This window comes from Rattus norvegicus, chromosome 5 (assembly GCF_036323735.1).
Source record: "Rattus norvegicus strain BN/NHsdMcwi chromosome 5, GRCr8, whole genome shotgun sequence".
Taxonomy (NCBI): Eukaryota; Metazoa; Chordata; class Mammalia; order Rodentia; family Muridae; genus Rattus; species Rattus norvegicus.
Genome location: NC_086023.1, coordinates 84616427 through 84632411, shown reverse-complemented (window position 1 = coordinate 84632411; position 15985 = coordinate 84616427). Strand labels below are relative to the sequence as shown.

Sequence of the window (15985 nt, the reverse complement as noted above, 5' to 3'; positions counted from 1 at the left end):
TCAACTCTGATCTTTGGGCTGATATGTCTTGGAATAGCTGTTTAACATCTGTCACATGCTTATCTTGCTTGGCTGAAGAATGGGGTCCAGTACTCCTAAATACAACAGTTCTCTCTACAAACAAAATTGGAGTAAAACTGGAATTGAAAGCACTTTCCCAAATGCTTTATGCCTCATGACTACTGCAAGGTAGAACAAAGAAATGAGCCGGATGTAATCAGCACAACCAATTAGAATGATGTCTCTATCCTTACAACATTCTGGTTGTTGAATACTTTGAAGGGAGGGAAAAACAACCAAACAACCAATCAAACTAGGAAAGAGACAAAATTTACCCCATGTGCCATATTGGGCAAGTAGTAGAACTATTCTTGAGTATTTAAGCCAGCACTGAGTCCCAGAGACTCTCCCTCCTATCTCTCAATTGGAGACCATATTAAATATCTCTCATTTGTCCAGAATCATGCTGTACAATTTATGACAATTACCTCACTGTAGCAAACCAATAATGCATAAAGTGTAGCGCATCACCTGCACGTTAGAGATAAAATTAAGAGCACAGAGAAGCAAAGGCATCTTCTAGGTATGCTGAATGGCAAACCACTTTGAATCTCTTGTCCCCTCTGAGGAGGCTATTAGAATCAATTAGCAGTCTTTTTTAATTGTTTATTTTAAAAGGTTAGAATTACTGGAGAGAGAGAGAGAGAGAGAGAGAGAGAGAGAGAGAGTGTGTGTTAGTTCCCACATCCATCTGCATGCATGTGTGAGGCCAGAAGTAGCAATTGCTGTCCTTCGTTATCAGCTATCTCTCTTCATTTTTTTCAGACACTGGGTCTTGGTGAACCCAGAGTTCAGTGATTTTCTAGACTGACTGCCCAGCAACATCTTGAATTCTTCTCTAATGGGTTCCAAGTTCTGGGACTAAAGGTGCATGTTACCATACCTGACTTTTTAATATGGATTCTTGGGAAAGAAACTTTGAATCTTGTGTTTGTAAAGCAAGAATTCTACAAACTGTACTATACCTTCCTTTAGCCCAATTTGTTAGTGCGTTGTAAAGAGAAAGCTAGGAAAACACACATCTACTATACAGAAAACACATCAGATAGACTTGGGGTGGCATCTACACTCACAGTACTCCTTATCCCCCAATATTATACACTTCAAAGTCAATCTTAAGTTATTTCTTCGGTTTTACTTTTAGAATGCACTAGCAAGTAAATGAAGATAGGTGATGATATTCCTAACATATACAGAGAAAAGCAGAGCTCAGAAATGTGAGTGATCTCTTATTCCTTTGGTTAGTTCTTCCTTCTAACAAGAGTAACTATTTAGTGAGATTCTACAGTGGAACAGAACTTTTATTTTTACCTCAACCAACATTGCAATAGATGTTCTGATTAGGGCTGAGTAAGATCGTGGAATTTTTCTCCTTTTAGAAACACATACACATAGCCTAGCCAGATAGCAATGTTAATTTTGGACCTAACAAGTGCTTAGCACGTGGAAGAACAAATCAAGGCCTTTGTGTTATTCATGGAATGTGTGTGGTAGACTTTTTGATATACATATATATATTTAGCAAATGATGCAGCCACATGCCAACCCCAGTGGGTGCCTGCATGCTAATTTTGGGATGCAAATTTGTAAACACAACTTCAGTATGCTAGCTCCATTCCCATGGGCTTCCAAGGACCACCTAGTGTTGAGAGGGGTGGAGGGTGTGACTGCTCTTCTGTCTTTAATGTTTGGGCATGAGCTTCAGCTTCAATTAATATTCATTAAGTGCATTCTATTTTATGCCATAACGTTTACTTGCACTCATTTTTTTTCTGTAACCCAATAACCTAAATCAGATTATCTTAATTATAAATGAATAATAAATTATAAAGGTACTAAATGTACCTTTTCTGACTCCAGGCCTAGTGTCTATTCCAGTAAACCAGTCTGCCCAGGATCACATCCCTTTCCTTTTCTCTTTGCACAGCAAATTCAGTTTGAAAATAATAACTCAATGTGAACCAGATATCACTGAAATTCCTTGCAGGATTTGCCTGCAGAAGAGAGAATGGAGATGCTGACATTTTCTGTCCATCACACACACACACACACACACACACACACACACACACACACACACACACACCTATTACTTGTAGTCAACTAGTTAGGATCTAAATAGATTCTTTACGGTCTCCTTATCTACTGTAAGAGCACGTATATCTTGGATACACTAGACCCTCAAAGGTGGCTCCTCAAAGACAATACCAGTCTCTAGAAATATTATGAGGAAGGACTCTGGGGGCCTAGAGCCTGTGTATGATATTTTCTTTCCCAAATATCTTGTCTGGTGATTTTGTATCAGGTATTTAATTCCTTGGTCCTTGTTTTGTTGTACATGGGGTGTAAGTTGTACTAGTATGAGCCTCTACATTAAGCCCTTGAATCTTAAAGGCTTGGATCAGAGCCACATAAGGACATTGACATTTCTTACTTGAAGGCTGTTCCATTGAAAAGGTAGAAGTATTCTAATTTATTATACTCTCCTTCTTTGTTAATGGGAAAATTGAGTTCCACAGTAGGCCCATCATTGCCTGTAGTCCCCTGAATAGTCAGGGCTTTAAATGCCACAGTCTCTGTCCTTGTTCTCACAGCTACAAAAAAACTCAGCAAGAACACAAAGAGAAGCATTTGCTTTTATGAACATTGAGAATGGCTCCCAAGATGACTGGAGACTCTTCTTATTGCAAAGATGAAAAGTCTGAGACTTGTAAATTTTACTCGTTCATGGCTCTTTGGCATGGAGACAGTTCTGGGAACATACTTCCCTGAATTCCAGGCTCATGTGGCATGGTTACATGAGCTGTACTTTTTTATTGGATAGTTTATGTATTTACATTTCAAATGTTATCCCCTTTCCCACTTCCCCCCTCTCCCATCCCCCTTACCCCTGCTTTTAGGAGGTTGTTCCTCCTCCAACCCACTCACTCCCACCTCAGGACCCTGGCATTTCCCTACACTGGGTAAAAAAGTCTTCACAGGACCCATGGCTTCTATGGACACCCAACAAGGCCGTCCTCTGCTTCATATGTGGCTGGAGCCATGGGTCCTCCCATCTGTACTCTTTGGTTGACGGATTAGTCTCTTGAAACTCTGGGGAGTCAGGTTGGATGATATTGTTGTTCTTCCTATGAGGTTGCAAACCTCTTCAGTTCAGCTGTCCTTTTTATCTTTGGTAAATGTCTGAGATGTTTTGTAAGAGGACCAAAATCATGCAGTGAAATCTCAAAGAAGGACGTGAGGTGGCATGAATCTATAACTCTGTCTCCTTTCCTCAGCATTAAGGACAAAATTTCATTCTCAACATCTCTAGCCTTCTATAATCCATGGCTGTGTAGGTGGAAGGAAATGTTACTTAGGCTGAATTTAGCAGCTCCCTAATTCTTAAGTGGTCAACCATTTGACTATCAGTATCCTAAAAAAATGATATAACTAAGAACCTATTGGTGAACCTGGACCAGACATTGGATTGTCATTTCCTTCTCCAAACCTAGTCTGAGCTCCTATCAGCGTCAGCCATGCAGGAAGCCTAAATGCCCAGAAGAAAACAAATATATGGAATTCAGCCGAGCTGGCTCTTAACTTAACCTCCCTTCCTCACCCATCCTTTCTTTTTCTTCTTACCTTGACTGGGTCCTTTAACATTATTCAGACTTAGTTTTCTAAGTCTGATAAAACCATACTGATTATATCAATCTTGAAGAGTGAAGGGAATATATAAATAGTGATGAACATTAGTATGCGTGATGCACAGCGAACCCACAGAGACAGTGGCTATTAATATTACCATTACAGCACTGAGTGTTTGAAGGAGTATGAAGACACTGCTCTTGTCTTATTTGTGCTGCTCTACTGCTGTGTGATGTAGAGCAAATTGTCTCAACACCTGACATTTCTTTTGAATATTTACTATAAGCTGGGCTGTTTTGCGAATTCTTTTTACCACGTGGTATCATCATTCACAATTCTTGCCAGATCTCAAAGTGGGACTATTTTAAAAACAAACAAACAAAACAAACAATAAAACAAACAAAAACAAAACAAAAGCTGGAAAAAGACAAAAAAATCCTTTAATGTTAATAAAATAGTAATTTGTGAGATTTTGAACATGCAAAGGTTAAAAAGGTAAAAATTAATTCTTTATAACACCTCATTTCTGTTTCTCACCTGAGTAATATACTGAATACCATGTGTTTTCTTTGTTGTTGGCTTAAATTCTAATGTACCACAAATGACGTTTTACAATTACTAGCTCATGTCTGGAATTCATGGGCAGATTATTGGAGTTTATGGCTTAGAAGGCAATTCCAAATTTGAATGCCATCTCCGCATAACCTTTATATCTTTGGTCAAATCACCTGTGTCACTCATAAAATTGTGTGGTATTCCCCACGGCTTAAGAGTTTTGCCTCTGCACCATTTGAGGTTCCACTAACAAGTGCCCTGTACAATGGCCAGTAATGATCACAGGCTTGGGGAACTTTCTGCTACCAGGCAGTCTAAAGGCAATGCTTGTATCATTGTGTTTGATATAGCAAACCTTAAAAGAAGATGCTGTTGTTTGCCCCCATTTGCAGATGAGGAACCTGGTAGTTTGTAAGATTTTGAATCCTGTTCATGCACATCACCAATAAAGACTGAAGCTGAGATTCTAACTCCAGTCTGTCCAAATTGAGATTCTGTATTTTTGGGCACGATTCTACGTGGCATAGTGCCTGATAGTGCTCAAAAAGGAAAAGCTGTTATTAAAATGTTAGCAGTAGTGCGGGTCTATCGTGCCTGTTATTGATGGGGTATTCACTTGATAGAACTTGGAATCTTGTCAGTTTGGGAGAGAGGTGCTATTCATGCCAACAGTTTATCAGGAGGGGAATAGAAAGCCAGAAGTTGAGCAAGTTGCCTTCAGTTGTGGAGTCAGAGCAGGCTATTGGCTTGAATCCTGTAAGTATCTTTTGCTTTGTTCCTCAGCATCAACTCACAGTATCAGTCATTCTCTCAGATCTGTTCAACATCTGGGCATGTAAGTGAATAGCAAGAATGTTGGGTTTTACTCAAGTTAATAAAAAAAAATAAAATGTAAAAAAAAAGAACGTTGGGTTTTTTTAATTACTTCTTGTCTTTTAGTTTATAATATAAGCATGTTATTTTTCTTTCCTCTACTCCTCTAAACCCTCCCATAAAATTCTCCTTGTTCTATTCGAAATCCATGGTCTTTCTTTGTTAATTGTTGTTTCATGAATATATGCATCTATAAATATACTTCTAAATATAACCTGCTTGATCTGCACATATGTTCTCAGGGCTGGCCATTTGGTAACCAATTGGTATTCTCTACCCTGGAAAAGACCTACTTCTCCTGCTCTTAGCATTCTCTAGTTGCTCAGAATTCTTTTGAGAACGTTGCTTATTTGGAATGGAGGAGTTCATTTACTCCAGGTGTCCTTAAGGTTAGATGCAAAATCACCTAGCAAATGTGATCAAAATTTCTTTGCCTGCTCCAGGTGGCCTTAAGATTAGATGCAAAATTACCCAGCACATGTGATCAGAATTTCTTGTTGTCCTTTGCATTAAGGTAGGTTTTGTTTGTCTATTTTTACATTTTGCTGCTGCTACTGTTACTATGTTGAGATTTTAGTTTTGCAATTAACAGTAATTCTTATAGCAAAAAATAGTTTCAAGTTTTCTTTCACAGGGTTGGGCATTGTGACTCCACTCCATACTTTCCTTAAACAATGATATCATTTCATTTTGATATACCATGTCTTGTCTTAAAGATTTCCACAGAAGTTATTAAAGAAATGGATTGAGATCAATATCTTTTATCATGGAGTTTTCTGAAAAAAATACTTTAGTCTTTTTTGTGACAAATGTTTTTCTAAAAGGGATGAAAAGATATGTATGGTTTGATGTGGAACAAAAGACTTTTGAAGGCACTTTTCTCTTAGAAAGAGAAAAGTGTGTAACTCCCTATAGGAAATGCTAAAGATGTGTTCTGTTAGACCCCCATGAGGGAACACTAGAAGACACCAGAATTACTATCTCTGGCAACATAGACTATCTCTCAATATACTGAAATTTTCAAGCCGTGGAGTAGCTCAGCTAGCCTGCAGTAGAAACCTTATTTGCATGGGTGTATCACTCAAGGTTGGAAGCCCAACCATTAGGATTCTGAAATGGATAATAGATAGAATGACTATATTTCTTTCAAATTCAGATGATCTATAATTTTCTGGTCTCATAATATATGAGAAATGCTTTGAGGATTATAACATACCTCATAAATCTAAGAAACTATTATTACCAGTGTTAATTAGTAGCTTAATTTGAAGGATCTGTGCTATGTTTTAATAATACTTACTAAATCTTTCTGTGAAATATGGCTTTAAAGTATTGCCCCAACAAGTGCATTCACTCTTTCAAAACATATCACTAATTCCTCCGGTCACCGATTTTATCAGTCATGTAATGATAGATAGGTGTATCTATGCAAAATACCAGTGAAAATCTTATCTGCCAGAAGAAAAAACAAATAAATAAATAAAGCAACTTTTAAGAAGTATTTGGTGTGTGTGTGTGTGTGTGTGTGTGTGTGTGTGTGTGTGTGTTTGCATGTGCTTCTGTGTGTGTGCCCGTGTCTGTATACACTTAGCTTGTGTGGGTGCGCACATACTTTTGTGCACCTGTATGTGGACTCCAGAGAACAATCCCGATTGTCAGCATCAAGAAATACACAGATAAGAGATTTTTCTGTTTAAAATCCTGGCTTATACTATAGACTTGGCTAGATCTCAGCCATAGAGAGATATATAGTCATCTCGACATTCCAAGTTATTTATTCGGTCATTTACACAACTGAAATAAAATTAAAATCATAGTATCCAGTGGAGATAATCTATATGGAAGGATCGATAACATTGCCAAAGCAATAGAACTATAAGCATTTATTGGAACATTAAAGCTGGAAGCACCTTACACTTCACATTACCCTACGCTTGCAGACCATTCAGTTATTTGTTCTACAGAAATCCTCCCTCCAGTCTCAAGGACTGGCCATTTTATTTCTCACACATGTGAAGTGTGGGCAGCTGTAGGGTTTGTGACTCAGTTCTACATTCCCTGTCACTGGAACATTGGCTGAAGCAGAGCCCCAGTCAGAGACATTTGGTTTACATGGCAGAGAGAATCAGCAAGGCAGCTGGTAGGGATCTAGGAAAATACAGAAATGTATCCGATGCTCAGCTGTTGCTTCTCTCACATTCTGTGGGCCAAAACCTATCCTATGGCCAACTGCAGAGTCAATGGTGCAGGAAGCAGCTCTCTACAGGAGGTATGCACACAAATCATGACAAACCGAAGCAGACTGTAGCCATCTTTACTTAACTGGTCAGAAAGTGGGTGTTCTTCCTCTAAATGAAGAACTACAGGAGGTCAGTGCATGCTGAGAGAGGAAAAATGTCAGTCTTCTCCTGAAACAATCTCCCACATAATTTGTCCAATCCCTACTGTCAAGCCCTGTATATATGCACATATTAGCAAACATGAATGGGCTCATAGGTTTGTGTGTGTGTGTGTGTGTGTGTGTGTGTGTGTGTGTGTGTGTATGTGTGTATGTGTGTGTGTGTGTGTGTGTGTGTGACAATAATAAACAAGTGGTATTGGAGGGTGCATGAGAGGAGTTGGGCGAAAGGCAAGGGTAGAAGTGATGTAGATGCAGTGTTCACGTATGAATTTCTCAAAAAATAATTAAGCAAAAGCAACAAATTAATCCTTCACAAAAAAAGGAAAGATAAAGAAAATAAGGAGGCAGTATCCATGATTGCTCAGTGAGATGAAGCCTTTTGGGGAAAAGGTGACAAAAACATCCTGGAGACAGGGATTCAGCTTGAGAAAGGGTCCTGCAGATAGTTGCTATGAGGCTTTTGGCCAAGAAATACATGAAGACATTTTGGTATGATAGAGGTAGAAAATGGCAGAGAAAATTCCAGACAGAAAAAGTAGACAACTGTCGGTATTCCTGAGAAACTAGTCTATAATAGCTGAGTAAAACTACCAGAGGCAGAAAGTGACAGAGAAAGCAAACTGAGAGAAATTGGAGCCAAGAACAATGAGCAGGGAAATGACGGAACGTGACAGGAACATTCAGAGGGTTTAACAGAGAAACACACGCAGGAGAGAGGCACCGAGAGTAAGAACAAGAGTAGTAAGGATGGCTAGGGCAGGGCAGGACACTGGGGTGAATGGAGGCTCAGATGTCAGGATGAGACTAGGAGCATTCTTCTCAATAAGGATAGTATATGGTGAGTCTCATAGAGTAGGGGTTAGAGAAGAAAACGTAGGGAAAGTCAGTTTGGAGGCAGTGCAGTGGCTGGAAGAAAGGGTGACAGGAGGTCCATTCCAAATAGTAATGTTGGGCTGGGGACAGAGGAAGGGGAACCGTATGCTTGATAACCCCCCCAAATATACAAACTAGAGTGACAAACCCATTCTACTCTAATATTTCCTTCTATAATTTATTCCCCTTCAAGAACCCAGGGCTATTATGCAGTATTCCTATAACACCTCCCTCTGCCATCTCTCTCTCTCTCTCTCTCTCTCTCTCTCTCTCTCTCTCTCTGTGTGTGTGTGTGTGTGTGTGTGTGTGTGTGTGTGTGTACTTGTGTATAGATGTTCACACTGTTTATTCCTTTACCCACATGATTTGAGTCATTCTACATTAAACGTGAGTGCTGACCTCAGGTTCCTGGTATGTTGGCTACATTTCCTTTCTCCCTTCTTTCCTGTGCTCAAAAGGCAACTTGGTCTAATGGGAAGTGGTGTAGCCTTGAAAACAGACAGCTGTGTATTCCATGTGCGCCTTCTCTCATTCTTTGCCCTTAGATGTGGTTCTACATGTCTCTAATGCTCACTGTCTCCTCTGTTGTAAATGAGACTATAGAGACCATACTCTTTCTCAGGGCTGAGGGAAGAATGAAGTATCTTAGCATAGAGCTCAGTTAATCCTTTTTCTTTAGTCTCTAAATTTTCATTTCTTTAAATATCTTCTGAGTTAAGTTGGGCTGGAGTTAAGAATATTGACTTGCGAATGCTGTTAGAAGGAGTGGACTATGTAAATAACTAGGGCAGAAAGAACAGCTTTTCTTTACAGCAGAACTTCTGGTTAATAAATGCAGAAAACTCCAAGAAAAATCCCAGAAAACTCCAACTGAGTTTCTAATATAGTTGCTTTGCAGTGTGTGTGCACATGTGGTGTGCATAGTTCCTACTATTCCTGCGATTCGTCTCCCTCTATGCTGTTCTCTACTGTAAGTTATTATCAGCAGCAAGTCTACTCCTTTGTGTGGAGGGAGCTTTACCTGGTGGAGATTCCCACACTACTATATTTCACTTCACTGGTGTAATCATCCTGTCTGCAGATTCAGTGATAGTCAAACAATTACCCAATTCAGACTTCTTCTGCGGATGTTCCCCAGCTCAAGGGCGTCTTTAATGGCAAAATAATACTTGTTTTTTCTTTCTTCCCTCTCTGTTTTTTCCTAATCTCTCCCCAATGAGACATAACATTAATTACAACAGTTAACTGAAATTCTGTCTCTATTACTGCTTGCCACCTTCCTCATTTTGCCTTCTGCCTCCCCAATTTCCCTCCTGAATGAAGGAGGGGGAAGAGCCAAGGCAGATGTTAGTCATGTTTACCTTCTATCCACCTGCCTTCATGATGCAGAATTTTAAGTCATATTGAATGAGTGTTCAGGTGTGTGTGTGCGTGTGTGTGTGTGTGCATGCACGCGCGTGCATGCTGCTCGTGTGAGTCTGCTTCATATTCTCACTGTCATTTTGTGCTAATTGTGTTGTTTCCTCTTGTGTGGAAGAAATCTTGTCTGTTTTGGATTAAAATTCAATGAAGGTCATAGCGGCTGGAAAACTTACCAGACTGCTGCAATTAATGTTCATTTAGCTTTGATAAATTGGACGGTTCCTTTCAATAGGACTGGAGTGGATTGCTGGGGCAATAATTCTTCCATTAACTCAATGATTCTGCCTGTGAGGAAGAACCTTGCCCTCCTTTTGTTTGTCATCTGTCATTTGAAGGATCTGGGCATATGTCAGAGATGATTTATCCTGATTGCAGTGTCTGGTTGTATCAAAAACCACTCAAAACCACTAATTATTTTACCCCCTGTAAATTGCTTGATTAAACAAATGGGAGATTGGAGTTAAGGCAGAGAAATTGGAGATGGGGGATGGGTTCCTACCTAGAGTTTTGACACACTTGGATGTATTACAACTTCTTTTCAAAGGCTGTTAGAAGATGAGTCTGTTGAAGGAATATGTACAGTACACCCAGTACTTTGCTTAATTCTTACATCAGTTCTCAATATCACTTGGAAGAAAAATTGAAGCCCAGATATAGTAAATGCTTCATCCAAAATTAGCAATATAGTATGTATTTTAAGCTGTGTATCTTGATACTGAATTGACTTGTGTGGTCCATGTTTGTCTGGTTTTGGTCACTGAACATTAGGATTTTTAAAATACTCTAATATCGCTAAGTTTTACTACTTATTGTGTATCACTGGGAATGGCGAAAAATAATCCTCCTACATTAGAAACAAATAAGGTGGGGTTGTCTCATGTATTAGTTCATTTTCAAGTTTTTTTTCGAGACCTCTTACTCTTTCTCATGATGACTATGCCAAACTATAACACTTTCTGCTAAGTACCAGAGGTCCTGTTTCATTGACATAATAGATATCAAACTTGTACATTTATGCCAGGAACAGTGAGAACGGGACCCCCCTTGAAGGAATGTTAGAAAGGACTGAAAGAGCTTGAAGGGGCTTGAGGCCCCATATGAACAACAATGCCAACCAACCAGAGCTTCCAGGGACTAACCACTACCCAAACAGTATACATGGACTGACCCTGGGCTCCAACCTCATAGGTAGCAATGAATAGCCTAGTAAGAGCACCAGTGGAAGGGGAAGCCCTGGGTCCTGCCAAGACTGAACCGCCAGTGAACGGGATTGTTGAGGGGAGGGCGGCAATGGGGGAGAATGGAGAGGGGAACACCCATATAGAAGGGGAGGGGAAGGGGTTGGGGGATGCTGGCCCGGAAACCGGGAAAGGGAATAACACTCGAAATGTAAATAAGAAATACCCAAGTTAATAAAGATAGGGAAAAAAAGGAACAATGGAACATAGGAAATTGTAGTACTAAGGCAAGATGAGCTTTGTAGTTCAGTCTGGACTATAAATAGAGAAATTCTCTATCTCAGGAAAAAAAATATCTGGTAGCATTTGCCTGTAATCCCAGCCACTGGGAACTCTAGGGTAAGAGGCCCACAAATTGAGGGATTTTTCGAGTCTGATGAATAATTTAACTAAATTCTGTCTCATAAACAAAAAGAAAAGGAAAAAATAAAAAAAATGACAGGGCTAAAGCTTACTGGTAAAGTACTTGCTTAGCATGTGTGAGGCTCTAAATTCAATTTCTATCACCCAAGAAAACTCCAACACCTAACAATACATCTTACTCTATAGCAATCATATCGAATGTAAGGACCTTAAAAGAGGAGTAAGATGAGTATACACTCACCACCAACAACAAAAAGAAGGACCAACAACACAAAGAGTCAAAAGACATTTCTTGGACTCTATTCCAGGTCTGCTTGACTGAATATGCATTTAAAGTTCTAGGGAATGTGTAAAGGTTAAGAACCAGTATTCTCTAGTCCCATAACATGGGAAAGGGAAAGATAAAGGCTCAGCTTGCTCGTTCACAAGATTTTCATTTAATTCTAACAAAACCTTGTCATGAACGAGTGGCCACTCCACCTTACAGACTGCTTCACTGAGGGGCATCAAGCTTGCTAGCCTTGCCCAAGTCACATTGCCTAGGAAAACACTAACAAGAAAGCTGGATTCCTTGTATCATTGGTAGCAAAGTCCTCGCTCTTCTTAAGTGAGTCTGTCACGATTGCTCTGTTCTTGTCTCTCCAGCTCCTAGCTCTCCATTTCCTTTAAAATTCACAGGGAAAATAGACAGTAGTAAAGTCATTCGCTATCAAGTCTGCTGACTAACTCCAGTCTGAATGTTATCTTCTGGAAACCACAAGCATGTTATGCTATGAGTATGAGCGTGCGCGCGCGCGTGCACGCACTCATACACACACAAACACACACACACACACAGGTCCCTAGGCTTTCTCCATGGGTGCCTCATCAATTTCTGTTTATTGATGCTTGAAAGAAGTGTGTGAGGACTGCCCTAACTTCATGTTCCATAATAATGATGGAATTACATAGGTGGCTGTAGTGGTTTGAATTAAAATGGCTACATTAGATTCATAGATTTATACTCTTGAGTATTTTGTTCCTACTTGGTGGAGAAATTAGGAAGATTAAGGGATATGGCTTTGTTAGAGATGTGTCACTGGGTGTGGGGGGCTTTGAGGTTTCAAAAACCCATTCTGGGATTAGACTTTCTTACTGCCTGCCACTTTCAGATGTGTGCTCTCGGCTACTACTCCAGTGCTGTGCGTACCTTCTGGTTGTCATGCTTTTCATCATGATGATCATGAACTAACCCTCTGAAAGTTGTTAAGCAAACCTGTATTAAATGCTTTTTGTAATAAACCACCTTGATAACAGTTGGAGTGATTGTATCTCCTACTCTTTTGCCAGTTCTTGAGACTCTTTCCCTCCTATTGGGTTGCCTGGTCCCACTTCAATATAGGGACTTTCAACCTGCCTTATTATATCTTGTTTTTCCTGTTTGTTTGTCATCTCTTTGAGGTTGGCTCTTTTGTTGTGAGAAAATAGAGAAGAAGTGGATCTGAGGAAGAGTAGATGTGGATGTGGGAAGCTAGGAGGAGTACAGAAAGGGAACACTGGGGTTGGGATATATTATATGAAATAAGAGTCTGTTTTCAATGTGAAAAATAAAATATGAGAGCAAAACTGAGCGTTTATGCAAACTAAAACATATCACAAAAATAACAGACTGTCTTGGTTGTAATGTTTCTTTACAATAGTAGAACAGCAACTAAGACCATAGCTATACCTTATATTTTGTGTACATGTTGCATGTGTCCATGGGGATCAATCTAGGGGGGATGTGTGGCACTCCCATTTAAGTGTTTTAGTTAAATGAATTTTGCCTGATGCATATGTTTGGGCCATTGAAATAGTCTTGGAAGCTGAGAGGAGAACTTAGAAGATTCAGATTTGTGAACCTATTGAAAATTGTGTGATCTTCTAACTAGGTTATGGTTTTCTCTGGTGCAAAATGGACCCAATAATAGTACAACCATATTAAGTAAGAATTTTTCTGTCTAATAAATTGGGATCACTCAGTAAATGGTAAATATTTTTAAAACTCAGAGTCTTTTCACTTAACATCTATTTAATATCTTGTTAAGTGGACAGTGGGAAGACAAGAGTACTGATGGATTCACTGCAGGTATGGTGTGTGTACAAGACCTGAACAAGACTGAGCCAATCAATGCTTTAGTTTGGGTGGGGGAAGGGCTCATGGGCTCCCACCCCTATATGAGAAGCTACTGACATTTTATGTTTTCTGGGAGAATAAAAGACAGATTTCTCTGTCCAGGGCTCTTCAGTGGATGGTCTTAAACCCAAGAGTATCTGGGCAGCAAAATTAGAGTTACTGGGAAATATAGAATAAGAGAAGGAAAGAAGGAAAAAGAGAGAAAGAGAGAGAGAGTGGGAGAGAGGGAGAGAGAGAGAGAGAGAGAGAGAGAGTAGGATATAGAGGTGGGATTTATTTGAGATGGGTTAGATGAAAGAGTAGTTGTTGAACATGATGAGAAAACATTGCGTACAATCTTAAAACATTGTGAAACAATTTTTAAATAATCTTCTGATGGTATACCAAATCCATGTTCCTTATAGTACTCTATGTAGCAGAGGAGACAGCCTTAAAGAGGCGCATGCTTAGGATCCCACAGTTGGTCATTGTCAGAAGCTAAAGCCCCTAATTCCCCGTCAGTGTAGGTAGGTAAAGTCGCTGGAGAACATTTGTCTGAAATCCTGTACAGAGGCAATGCAAGGTTCCTCTGTGTGCAGCCTTGACTCAGCTTTCTGAGGTTCTGAACAGCAGGTGTTGTAGACTGACTGCAGAGGAATGTTCACACATTGAAGCCCTTAGCTTAACCTTGGTGTGGCTACATTTGGAGACAGGAGCTTTAAGGAGGTAATTTACGGCAGAGAAAGTCATACGCATTAGGGTCTTACAATGTCTTTATAAGAAGAGACAACAACAATGAATGTGCACAGAGAAGAGGCTACCTGGAGACACAAAGACCTCACCAGAAATCTACCATTCTAGAACTTTTATTTTGGTTTGGAAGCCCTAAGGAAAAGAAAGAAATCCATTCATATTGTCCATGCCACCCCTTTTTTGTTATTTTGTATAAGTATATTATTTTGCTGATATGGGTGGGAACTAAGGGTGCTGCGCCTCCATCTTTAGTGGCTGCAGTGACCTCAAAAGTTGGGAGAAAGAAATGGTGAGAAACTAAAATGTTTATAGAAAACAGGCAGAATGGGTGCCCGGTATATAACTGAAGTGGGTCGATTGTGAGGCAGATGACAGATTTATCACACTGTGACCTTTTCTCAGCATAAAGCACTGATTGCAGATTCAGAGGCTGACAGCTCTCCATGTAGTCACTGTAGCAGGTTTAAGACTGTTTAGCATATGCCAATGGTCTTCATCATATCTTAGCTACTTTCTTAAGTTGTAGCAACTTCCTGTTAGTGACCATTCAGAGAAAAGATATGGGAAAATACACCTGTTTTATGAATGAACAAAGTGAGGAAGCCCAAGACCACTTACAGATCCACCCCAAGACTGAGATTCAGCATACATTTTCTGTGTTTTTCTGTGTTTCATTGTGTGTCTCTCTATCTTCTATCTATCTGTCTGTTTGTCTGCCTATCTATCTATCTATCTATCTATCTATCTATCTATCTATCTATCTATCTATAGACCTGTCTATCTATTACCTATCTCCTTTCTTCACCCTATTATTTAAGACATGGTCTTACTATGAAGCTAGCCTGAGACTTCCCCTGTAGACCAGGTTGTCCTGGATCCACAGAGATATGCCTGTTTCACCCCCTTTCATGTCCCCCACAACCCTGAGTACCTTAATTACAGGCCTGTGCCCGCTCCTCCTGGCTGGATTCTGCGTCTCGAGCCCATATTTTCCCACTGATACATTGACTAATATCAGAGAGAATGCAAACAAGCTAACCCAGAGAAAGGGTCAAAGGTTAGTCAGTCTGTTTCTTTTCCTATTATCATAGTCTACTAAAAGATCATGTTAAATGAAATCATAGAGCTCATACCTGGAAGGAGACGTAGCCTGACCGAGCCTTATATCAATGGACCTCTATAAGGCTACTTGAGTGACGTGGTAGGTACCTAACCTATAGGAAGCATTAGACAAATGGAGGCTAAAAAATTATCAATCTCTTCTAAGTGCTGAAGCCATGTTTCTATTTATGTCTTCTAGATAGTTGTTATTATAACATATAATTCATTTATGCAGTGTATCTTTTGCCAAGTGCCTCCCCCACCATCCCTAAAATACACCCTTCTCCCACCTTCACATTCTTAAAAAGGAAACAAAATGCATACTAAGTCCAGTTTGTAGACCTGCATGCACACAGGTGGAGGACCATCCTCCAGAGCATAGTCAACCTTATCACAACCAGTCTGATAAAATGACTCCCCCTTGCCTCTGCTGCTGACTGTTCCTTAACTAGGGATGGAGCCTAATGATAGTGTCTTCACCGGCTGGACCTTGTACAAGTCTCACCCAAGTATCCACAACTGATGTGAGTTCGTAATACCCTGTTTATTAGAATTTTCATTTAGGGCAATCAGTATCTCAGT

General features: G+C 39.8%; 1 protein-coding gene across 5 annotated transcripts in view; it reads left to right on the top strand.

The window, feature by feature from the left end:
• Astn2 (astrotactin 2) overlaps positions 1-15985 on the top strand; it is a 986452-nt gene that overhangs the window by 127028 nt on the left and 843439 nt on the right. The window lies entirely within an intron of this gene.